Below are 11,254 nucleotides of genomic sequence, written 5' to 3'. Positions count from 1 at the left end.
CCAATCCTGGGACCGGGTTTTGGGACCAGCCAGCAGTCTGGCTGGATGATTGCACAGGTGGGTCTTGGGCTTAAAACAAAGCCAACACCATGGTTCTGGGCTCCACCCTCCCGAGGAGTCCAGGCGTGTAAGGGAGAAGAAGTGTGCATGTCTGCACAGGTCGGTCGGTCTGTCAGAGCAGACAGAGGGTCCAAGCTTGTGGGCTGAAAGAGAAGCTGTTAAAGAGTGCTGAGGTACTGGGTGTACAGGAACTCTGTTAAAGAGCCAAGAGGGCTGCAGCAGAAGTCTGAGCAGCAGTGCTGCTAAAGAGAGCCAGGTGGCTTGGTATTTTTGGTTCTACATACATTACTGCTGTGGAAAGCTGAAACCCCTGTGTGGGCAACTATTTTGTTATCTGACTTTTCTTTCTTTAATAAAAGTGGGCCTACGAGCCCTTAAACGACATCTGGTGTGGATCCAGCTCACTGGTAAGCTCTACCTTTAAGCTAAAATAACCCCCAAATATTACAAGTGGTGGAGAATGCGGGTATTAGATGGTGGAATCCGGGTCCTTGCTCCACAGTAAGTTCAAGTCAGGAACTATTGGCTGTGTGTGGAAGTGCAGCCAGGCAAAAGGCATTGCGTGTTGCAGGTGGTGTACCTGTGAATGAAAAGTCAAAAAAATTTATTTTTTTTTCTCTTGCTATGAACTGTGTTTGTGTGCATGAGACAGCACAATCAGTGTGTGCAATGTGCAGGTGAGGAAAGCTTGCATTAAGAGAAAAGCAACTTGCTTTAAAAGAGACCCTTTCATTTTCCTGGACTGTTTAAAGTTGTTCTGGAGTCTCTAAGTATGGGGCGGTCAAAGCTCTTAAAAGAAGCCAGGTTTGCTGAAATGAGAGACAGAGCTCTGTGGTTGGAGGGGTTGTTACCGCCTGAACGAGCCCCATACCTACCTGATCAGAGTTTATCAAGGAGAAAAATGGCTGGGGTTGTCCCTAGCAACACTGGTGCAATGAGTGCACAGGTGACTGCTGTTATGGAGAGTCCACCAGCATTTGAATCTGCAGTGGATTGGTGCAAGCGGCATTTAGCAGCACTGGACCAAGCTACAGAGGAAAGGAAGCCAACCCTCAGTGCAAGGGAAAAGCCGCTGGATGTCCATAACTGGAAGAGGGCTGTTGTTGCCCCTGGCAAAGCTGCTGCAGTTAAAACAACAGCTATTGTGAAAGATGTGAATGTGTCACAGCATGAGATGGGATCCAGCAGAGAGAAGCCCATGCGATATGCAAGGAGAGAGGCTGATCAAAGGCTGAGGATGAGAGTGGTTGCCCATAGCAACGCAAAGGAAGCCAGTCGGGCTGTCTCTGTACCATGGGCTATGTCTAATAAGGATCGTGGAAAGTGGCTTAAGGAGGAGCCAGTTTATTATGTTGGAGAGAGCCAGCAAAGTTCTGCTGGGAGAGTGCGGTCTCCCATGGCAACCGGAGTGAAATTTATGCCTGAAAGGAGCTGCAGTAGAGGTTTGGTTCAGCGTCCCCACAAAGAGGCCTGTGCATTCCGGCCAGCTGGGAATCACCAGGAGAGAATCGCTTTGGGAAAAAGTCGTCCAGTAACATGCCTGGAATGTGGCCAGCTGGGGCATGGCATGTTTTCTTGCCCTAGGTTGTGGAATACGGCTGGAGATAATGTTGCTGAGAAAGTTTTGTCTGTAGGCCCAGATTCCGGTGAAAATATGTTTGCAGTCACCCCTAGCAACAAGAAGTTTCCTGTTGTGCCTGCAGGGGGTGCTAAACGGTGGAAGATGCCTGCTGTAGTTTCATCCCATGGCCACCAGGAGGAGTTGGCCAGTAAAAGTGCAGCAGAGGACTGGTGCATAAGACGACGTACTCAAATGAAGATGGTGACCCCAACTACTGCGGTGGGTAAGACTGTCTTTAATGAAATGATGGCTGGAACTGCTGATTTCATGTATAAAAGGACTGGTTACGAGACTGTCCATGATGATGTGAGAGTGACCCCAGTTAGTGGGGCCACTGAATGTGCACTTGAGAATGACTTTGACTTTTCCCTATATAGTGGGAATGCAAGGGTTAAAATCCAAATAGAACCTGTGTTGATATCTAAAAGTGTTGTGTCTAGTGACTATCAGGCTCAAGTTGACCATGGGCTAGGACAGCCTACAAATGCGAAAAATGCTATAAGTGTTACTGTTAATGAAAAGTTTAATGCTGTTGGGAAAACTTTTGCTCTGAAAGAACCTGGGGTTATCAAAAATGGGCCGTTGCCTGTAGCAACTGGTGGTAAGACAGCACAGTTGTCCACAGGAATCTCCAGGGAACTTCATGTGTTGGAGTCAGAGGTTGCCCTGGACAACTGCGATGTCACTCTGGTGGGACAGAATGGAACTGTACCGTGTAATGGTAATGTGTTAGTGCAAGCTGCTAGTACTAAAAATGTGCAGGTAAATGGTAGATTAACACAACCTGTGAAAAATGCAAAAGTGTGTGAGGCTTATGAAATGCAAGCAGAGAAAGGTGGTGAATATGGTGTATTGCAACCTGTGCTACCACAGTCTGACATGATTTACAATGACTGGTGTTATGAGTCTGCAACTAAGCCAGTCTGTTCTTATGTGTCTCCTTGGGCAGAAGGATCGGTGCTGAGGAGTACCGCAGAAGGGAGCGCACATACAACAGATTGGGATAGTTGGAGCAAAAATCTTATCTCCCTGATAGATAAGGCTTTTATGCACAAAGATAAGGTGGACACGGTTTCTGCTGGGCCAGCAGGAGGGGCTGCAGAACAGCCTGTACCTGAGGGCGCGGTGGCTGCTGCAGGGGTTTACCCTGGTGAGCAGGATGAACCAAATAAGGGCACAGCAGAGACATTGTCCGTGACCCACAAAACTGAGGTTGGCATGGAGTGTCAAAGTGACGTTGTCACTGGTAATGTTCTGGAGCAGTTCACTGATGCTGAGCCTGAGAAGTTGGGTATGAGTCCAGCAATTGGCAGCGCTCTGGTGGAGCACCAGGCTGTGTTTACCTCCAGCTGGGAGGAGGTTCCGTTAACCATTGCAACTTTTCAAGTCTCAGCAAGTGAGTCTCTCTGCATCCCCAGTGTCATGAAAATCCCCAGGAAGGACTTGGGTCTGGATTCAAGGGCCTGGTTTATAACCGAAGCATTAAAAGAGATGCTTGAACTTTGGGATATACAGCCAATCTATACTAGTGTGTTTCCTCCACAGTCTGATGGTCTGGTATTGCGGAGTACCACTAGGTGGAGCACTGTATGGCAGGCTGTACAGAGCAAAGCAAAACGGGACAGGAATGGTTTATTCCTAAACTTGCTACTTTTGTTAAAAGTTGCCGCTACGTATGCGGCTAGATTAGATCCAGAAGAAATATTTGAGACAGACGTTGGAGAAGTTGAAAATAAGCCTAAATTGCCTGTGGTTACACCTCCTAACAGCCAGATGGGAAGCATTTCTGCTGCTATGGTCCAGTGTGGTGCTGGTCAGTTGGTGAAGGGCGTGTATACTGCACCAGTAGAAAAACCACATGAGGTGGAAGGGCCATGTGTGAACCTGAAAGCAGCAGAGATCCTGACCAGGGCTCAAACAAAGGTGGTTAAAGAGACTGGGGTCCCCAGTCCAGTGGTTGGTTTAGGTGACAAATCTAATAAGGTCCCCGGGACAGGGGAATGGACAAGGAGCGTGGTAAAAATTGTATGTGGATCAGACGAGAGCTTGCCTGTTCCGGTGGATAAAAATACAGATGGCATCAGAACAGGTCAAGTGATAGGACAGCTGCCTGCAGAGTGGGTGAACCCAGGGGAGGTGGCGTCCTGTGAGGTTCCTGTGGGTGATGGCGGCCCTCCAGTATGTGTGCCCTCTGTGGACTCTACCCTAGCAAATGTTGGAAAAAAAGGCATTGGTGACATGTGCAACATTGAGAGGTCTAATGTTGGTTTGAATATGTCTGTCAATGATGAACCAAATAATGTGTTAATGGTACATGATAATGTGGTGCCCAAAGGTACAGGTAAACCTAGTAATCAATTAGTGACTGCTGAGTCAGGTACCAGAAATAAGAGGTGGGTTTCCGTTCTAAACACTATAGAAATAGGCCCCCTACAGTCTCAGAACAGTACTGCTGAGAGAGTTTTGGGGAAACCTGGGAACCTGAAGCGTGGAGGCAGAAGGGTTGGTAGGAAGACCAACGGGAACCCATTAAGATTTCAGGAGAGGAAGTGCTTGTGGAAATGCACTCGGAAGAAAAGTTGGGAAGGTCGCATCAAAGCTTATAGCAGAGTGACAGTAAGGCTTAGAGGGAGACACCAAAGGAGGCATTGGGTGGAGTTCCCCGTTAGGAGAAGCGAGGTTGGACAGGAGGGTACTTCTGTAAATGGTATCTGGCACAGAGGTACCAAAAGGAACTTGGGTGTTCCGCCCTCTGGGTCGAAACAAAGGGGGGGGATATGTGGTAGTACGGAATCTCCAATCCTGGGACCGGGTTTTGGGACCAGCCAGCAGTCTGGCTGGATGATTGCACAGGTGGGTCTTGGGCTTAAAACAAAGCCAACACCATGGTTCTGGGCTCCACCCTCCCGAGGAGTCCAGGCGTGTAAGGGAGAAGAAGTGTGCATGTCTGCACAGGTCGGTCGGTCTGTCAGAGCAGACAGAGGGTCCAAGCTTGTGGGCTGAAAGAGAAGCTGTTAAAGAGTGCTGAGGTACTGGGTGTACAGGAACTCTGTTAAAGAGCCAAGAGGGCTGCAGCAGAAGTCTGAGCAGCAGTGCTGCTAAAGAGAGCCAGGTGGCTTGGTATTTTTGGTTCTACATACATTACTGCTGTGGAAAGCTGAAACCCCTGTGTGGGCAACTATTTTGTTATCTGACTTTTCTTTCTTTAATAAAAGTGGGCCTACGAGCCCTTAAACGACATCTGGTGTGGATCCAGCTCACTGGTAAGCTCTACCTTTAAGCTAAAATAACCCCCAAATATTACAATATATATATATATATATATATATATATATATATATAATATATATATATATACGCATACAGTACAAGATTGACCAGGCCAGATTTCAGTTGACTGAGTGACTTGTCTGAGCCAACTGAATTACACATATCAAAGGGGACTTGTTGATCAAAAGGTTGTTAAGGTGGTATCTGTTAATCTAATTGCGCATATTAAAGGAAACTTGTTGATGTTAGTATGCAAGAATATAAATTAGGGCAGTTTATGACTACATTTGTTAAACAGCCAATCAAATTGCTCAGCCATTCAGTGTTTTGGGGATATAACATGGCGTTCAGTCAGTCTTGTCTGGGTATGTGGTTATGAAGGCACCAAGGTCTAAGGAACACGGGGCTCTGAATATTTACTAGATTTGTAAGATTTACTCTGTTGGATTGTGTCATCTGTTGCAAGACTTTGTTCTGTGTTGGAAGTCAATAAAGTGCATCTCTCTGGAAGAATTGGGTTGCTGCAGAAGAGTACTTATAATAAATAATTATCTACCTACTATATAAAATATATCACTACATGTATGAGTAAACACAGGTTTTTGTTAAAGCAAACTCACAGGCATGGCAAGGTAGTTTATGTACAAAGTATACTACAGAATAGGTATCATGTTGTATACTTGGGGATAACATTTTATGTAATGTCCCCTCTTCTAAGTCTGGTCTCAAAATTGTAAAATGTGCCACAAAAAATACATTAGTCTTAAGCTGGCTACATAGATCGAAATATGGCCAGTTCAACAGGGATCAGCCAAATTTCAATCCATGTATGGGCACCCTGGTTAGGTTTTTCTTGATTAATCAGTGCCACCAGGAGGATTCCCCATCCACATTAAATGTGCGGATGGGCGGAATCGGATCCTTTTTTTTTTTTCATTCAACCAACTGGTTAAATTGAAGAAAAAAAAGGATGCTCCTTTCAGTCCCTTGAAAAATTATTTGACCCCCCCGGCTTTTTACCTATATTGTTACATTACAGCCTTTAGTTCAATGTTTTTAATCTGAATTATATGTAATGGATCAGAATACAATAGTCTAAGTTGGTGAAGTAAAATAAGAAAAATATATACATAAAACAATTTTTCAGAAATAAAAAACTGATAATTGGCATGTGCGTATGTATTCACCCCTTTGTTATGAAGCCCATAAAAAGTTCTGGTGCAACCAATTGCTTTCAGAAGTCACATAATTAGTGAAATGATGTCCACCTGTGTGCAATATAAGTGTCCCATAATCTGTCATTACATATACACACATTTTTGAAAGGCCCTGGAGGCTGCAACACCTAAGTAAGAGGCACCACTAACCAAATACTGCCATGAAGACCCAGGAACTCTCCAAACAAGTAAGGGACAATGTTGTTGAGAAGTACAAGTCAGGGTTAGGTTTAAAAAAAAAAAAAATCCAAATCTTTGATCCCTAGGAGCACCATCAAATTTATCATAACCAAATAGAAAGAACATGGCACAACAGCAAACCTGCCAAGAGACAGCCACACACCAAAACTCACAGACCAGGTAAGGAGGACATTAATCAGAGAGGCAGCACAGAGACCTAAAGTAACCCTGGAGGAGCTGCAGAGTTCCACAGCAGAGACTGGAGTATTGCCGTGTACACACGATCGTAATCTCCGTTGGGAAATGTTCGATGTCAGCTTGTTGTCGGAAAGTCCAACATTTGCTGTCGGAATTTCCACACACAAATGTTTGAGAGCAGGTTCTCAAATTTTCTGACAACAAAGGAAAGTCCAATCGTGTGTACACAAGTCCGACGCACAAAAGTCCACACATGCTCAGAATCAAGTACGAGACGGAAGCGCAAAACTAGTGTTCATAACGGAGACAGCACATTCGTCATGCAGCAAGTTTTTCAATCTTTCAATGCAGCGCATTGTCTTCTTCTTTATAATGCTAGAATAATGAAGTTTCTTTGCTGCTGATATGCAGTTCTGACAAACAGATTTTTTAGTATTTCTCGTGATCTCATGAATAATCTTTGTTTTTGTAGGTTTTTTTATCAAGATCTCCAGAATATTTATTTTTATTTTTATAGTGATCTCCTTTTAAAAAAAAAAAAAAATTCTCCAGGTTTCCAGAATAATTTTTATTTTTTTCTAGTGATCTCCATAATTTTTTTTGTCATTTTATGTGTAAAGTTACCACAACATCATTATTATATTGTATTTTTTCCTCAAATAGGTTGGTTAGTGTCCCTTGTTAATTTGACATTGTATTTTTGAAATGTACCTGCGTACTCACAAACTGTCCTTTTTGAAGTAAAACACATAGCCAAGTATTTGTCCAAACCAGAAATTTTAATTTATTAGGGGCCCTAACAAAATAAAGAGGAAGGCAACGCTGGAGAAACAGTTGGAATTGGTGAAGCCTTTGTACCCCAGGGCAGACCTCAATTATTTGACTTAATAGGGAGCACAATACGGTCCAGGACGTCAAGAGATAGGGAGCAGCAGCAAATGACATATATGTCCCAAGGCTGTGGTCTTACAACACCCTGTGTCTTTTGTGAGACCACACCAAATCCAGGCCATCACTCTCAACACTTCCTTCCAAACTGCTGTCGTAGGTTGGGTGGCTGTGTTTTTTGAGTTGTCGCTGGAGGTGGTGGAGGTGTAATATGGTCCAACTCACACAGGTAGGTTTTAGTTGTAAGTTGGCCTCTCACCCCCTTGTTTAGAGTGTTTTGAATTATTATCTCCTCACAGATGAAACGGCCCTCCTCGATTTATTCCAGTTTACTGGCTGTCAAACAGACATATGACTAGGGTCCACCAGGGGTTGTTGTGAGGACCGCAGTAGCCTGCCGAATCAAAACAGTTGCTGACTCCTCCAGGTTCTTCGCCTTCCTGGTCCTTTTTGTTGGAAGACGGAGGGCAGGAACCTGGGATTCGGTCAGGCTGCTGGGCAAGGCCACCTCCTAGCTGCCACTTTCCATGGCCACCTCCTGGCTGCCACTTTCCATGGCCTCCTTTTGGCTGAGACTTACTCCTATGTATGAAAATGGTACATAGTTTTAGTTTTTTGGTCATCAATCACACACAATTTTGAGCTCATGACTGTTGCAAATTGAATGTTAACAAATAGTAAAGACTATCATTCTGACCCCAGCATTTTTCATTCTCATCCCAATTATTTTTGGTTACTATTGTCTATTGATATGTAAACCTCTTTATTAAATCAGAAATTAGTGATCAATAATAACATCTGGTTAACATCATTCAAAATATCAAGAAATATGTTGAACAATGCTATACCTGGCTCAAGCTTGGCTCCTCCACCTGGACCTGGACCTTTTTGTGCTCCCTATTATATGTGCTCCTCAGGCCACCAATTTTGGCGTTCAAATAGGTGATGTCTGTCGTGGGAGTCACCGGCTTCACCAATTCCAACAGTTGCTCCAGCACTGCCTTCCTCTTTAGCTTGTTGGAGTAGTCTCAGTGTTTGTCTTGCCAGCAACATGGCAGCTCCCTGTACATGTCTATGAAGTTTGACAGGGAGTCTGGGTCAGTAAATTTATCTGCAAGACACAACACAAGACAAACCCTAATGTCAGGCTCAACTCTCCTAATCTTGTCCCAATATAGGCCTCAATCTAAAAGCAGTATAGGCCGCTAACCACCGATGCCCCAAGTTAAAATTGTACCTTTGTTTGCACGAACAGCGCTTACGCAACTCCATCCTCCACTTACAGATCTATGTACAATGCATGTTATGCTTTATATAGACTGCACATGCGTAAAACTCCACCCCTGACCTTCTTTCTAGTGTATTCCCCGCCGCCTTCTCTTTCGGCGCAGTGGGAGAGCACATGGCAGAGAGACAGCAGGTGCATGATAATAGCAGCAACGAGCAGGACTACTAAAGCCCGGAGAAAGGCAGTTCCCAATCCAGGAGGAGATATAAGGCCTCAAATATGTCCTTTGTAGAGATGGTGGACATTTTGAAGAGGGACAACTATGATAGGAATTATGTACTGTACAGCAACCCAAATGTGAGAAAGGCCGAGATCATGACTAAAGTTGTGAGAAGTGGTAACACTGGTCAGACCTGAAATTGAGGGAGCAAGATCAGTACAGAAGGATCAAGAATGTACTGCAAAAAAGTAAGTATTTGTCGTGTGTTCCTATTATTATTATTACTTTAGTGCTGCTCCATGTGCTTTTCTTTACTGTTGTACAGTTTAAAATGTTTCAGGTTCGTGGGCACAGTAATCGTTCATAGTAAACATTGTTTGTTCGCCCACTAATACGATATTTTTGCAGATGCAGGTTAATACATTTGTTCATGCCTATTTGTATTAAAAGAAGTTTAATACATTGTTGTCTAGATGGGTTTGTAACTAGAATGAATTGCAAACTAGATTCAGTGTAAGGAGGGGACACTCAGCAGCTGTTTACACATCTGGATGCAGGAGCACTAGTGTGGGACACCAGAACACCCTTTTTAGGGTGTCCCACATATTTATAGATTCTCTGGAATATCAATGGCCCCCCTACCCAAAAAGTACTCTAGATACTTTTGACGAACTTCGCTTTGGGGGGGGGGGGCATGTCAGGACGGCCAGGTTCAAGAGCCGTCAGAGTTCTTTGATCCGTTAATAAGCCGGCTTCAGTCCCAACTGCGGCCGCATTTTTCGCAAAAAGTTATGTAATATGCAGCATGCAAGAACGATGTGATTGTTTTTATATTCTGCTATGTTGATTGCTGTGTCAGTGTCAGTTGCAAGAAGCATGCATGCAAGAACGATAAGATTGTTTTTATATTCTGCTATGTTGATTGCTGTGTCAGTGTCAGTTAGTCAGTTGCCATCCGTTAGTGTTAGATTACTTGCCGCACAATCACAGTCCCACTATAAGTCACTGATCACTGCCATATACTAATATATAAAAAAAAGAAAGAAAAAATTCCAGTGTATATATACCAGAGTTTCCTGAGTTATAACTTTCACACAAACCAATCAATATACACTTATTGGGATTTTTTTTTTTTTTACCAAAGACACAGCAGAATACATTTTGGTTACATTTATGAAGACATTTATTTTTTTTTGTTATGTTTTATAGCAGAAAGTAAAAAATATTGAGGTTCTTTGTTCAAAATTTTCAGTCTTTTTCGTTTACATAAAAAAACAAACAAAAAAAACAGTGGTGATCAAATACCACTAAAAGAAAGCTCTATTTGTGTGAAAAAAATTATATAAATTTCATTTGTGTTTACAGAAATTATAGGTTAAACTAGCACAGTGCTAAATAGCAAAAAATGGCCTTGTCTTACTAAAGTTCTATATAGAGTAATCAGAACCTAATTTTTCCCTCTAGTGATGAATCCTGGAATTCTATTCACTTTTCCCACTGACTGTTCACACTGTTTGCCCATTTTGCAATCATCTAAATAAGTACTCCCAAATACTTTTACCTCTGTAGTGCCAACACTGTACCCCCCAATGTTGTACTCTGTCAAGGGATTCTTCTTTTCTAGATGTATTATATTACATTTAAAAACCTTGAACTGAAGTTTCCACTGCTTTGACCAATCTTCCAGCAATGCCAAATCATGTTCCATGTTACAGACACCTCCAGGGATGTCATCCCTATTACACACCTTTGTATCATCAGCAAAAAGAAATAACATGCCCAACAAACCTTAGTTACATCACTTACATAAAGATTAACTGTTTCCTGCCCGGCTTATTGTGTTATAACAGTGGGGTGGAAGCTCTTTTGTTCTGGGTGGACCTCATATGACTTCTTTCACAGAACGCACCTTGTGCGTGCCCCATGTATCATGCACAGGAACTTATTTTTCTTTAAAGCAAAATGCAATCCCCCACTACCACAAATTATGCAGTCAAGTTTCCTGCATTTAAGGAAATCGCGGGACTCAGCACAGCCGAAGTGCAATGGCCGAGCCTCGTCCTGGGAGAACCACCTTCAGAATCATGGTATCTCCCCTGCCAGGTAAGTATCACGCACATGAACGTTAATGGCATCGAAGTCTTAGTCTGTATGGTTTAATATTGAGTTGGCCCACCCTTTGCAGCTATAACAGCTTCAACTCTTCTGGTAAGGCTGTCCACAAGGTTTGTGGACTGGTTCAAATCATTTGATGGAGGGGGGATTATGGTGTGGGGTTGTTTATCTGGGGTTGGGCTTGGCCCCTTACTTAGTAAGTAAAGATAACTCTTAAGACGTCAGCATACCAAGACATTTTGGACAATTTCCTGCTC

At 43.4% G+C, this 11,254-nt stretch overlaps 1 non-coding gene across 1 annotated transcript; it reads right to left on the bottom strand.

Moving 5' to 3' along the window:
- Positions 1-10,835: 10,835 nt before the first annotated feature.
- LOC143925772 (U1 spliceosomal RNA) lies at positions 10,836-10,993 on the bottom strand. Its single transcript, XR_013262046.1, has one exon. It is a non-coding gene; the product is annotated as a U1 spliceosomal RNA (small nuclear RNA).
- Positions 10,994-11,254: the final 261 nt, after the last annotated feature.

This window comes from Lithobates pipiens, unplaced genomic scaffold (assembly GCF_037356315.1).
Source record: "Lithobates pipiens isolate NorthernLeopardFrog02 unplaced genomic scaffold, aLitPip1_a1.2 Scaffold_22, whole genome shotgun sequence".
NCBI lineage: Eukaryota > Metazoa > Chordata > Amphibia > Anura > Ranidae > Lithobates > Lithobates pipiens.
The sequence above is the reverse complement of the archived record's forward strand: the minus strand, read 5'-3'. Positions and strand labels throughout refer to the sequence as shown.